Here is a 544-nt window from a genome sequence, read left to right as displayed (position 1 = left end):
CTGACCTAGAGCCAGACATCCTGAAATGTGAAGTCAAGTGGGCCTTAGAAAGCATCACTATGAACAAAGGTAATGGGGGTGATGGAATTCCAGTTGAGCTATTTCAAATCCTGAAAGATGATGCTGTGAAAGTGCTGCACTCAATATGCCAGCAAATTTGAACACCTCACCAGTGGCCACAGGACTGGAAAAGTCAGTTTTCATTCCAATCCCAAAGAAAGACAATGCCAAAGAATGCTCAAACTACCGCACAGTTGCACTCATCTCACACTCTAGTAAAGTAATGCTCAAAATTCTCCAAGCCAGGCTTCAGCAATATGTGAACCGTGAACTTCCAGATGTTCAAGCTGGTTTTATAAAAGGCAGAGGAATCAGAGATCAAATTGCCAACATCCGCTGGATCATGGAAAAAGCAAGAGAATTCCAGAAAAACATCTATTTCTGCTTTATTGACTATGCCAAAGCCTTTGACTGTGTGGATCACAATAAAAATGTGGGAAATTCTGAAAGAGATGGGAATAGCAGACCACTGACCTGCCTCTTG

Source organism: Bison bison, unplaced genomic scaffold, assembly GCF_000754665.1.
Source record: "Bison bison bison isolate TAMUID 2011002044 unplaced genomic scaffold, Bison_UMD1.0 scf7180017864129, whole genome shotgun sequence".
NCBI lineage: Eukaryota > Metazoa > Chordata > Mammalia > Artiodactyla > Bovidae > Bison > Bison bison.
The sequence above is the reverse complement of the archived record's forward strand: the minus strand, read 5'-3'. Positions refer to the sequence as shown.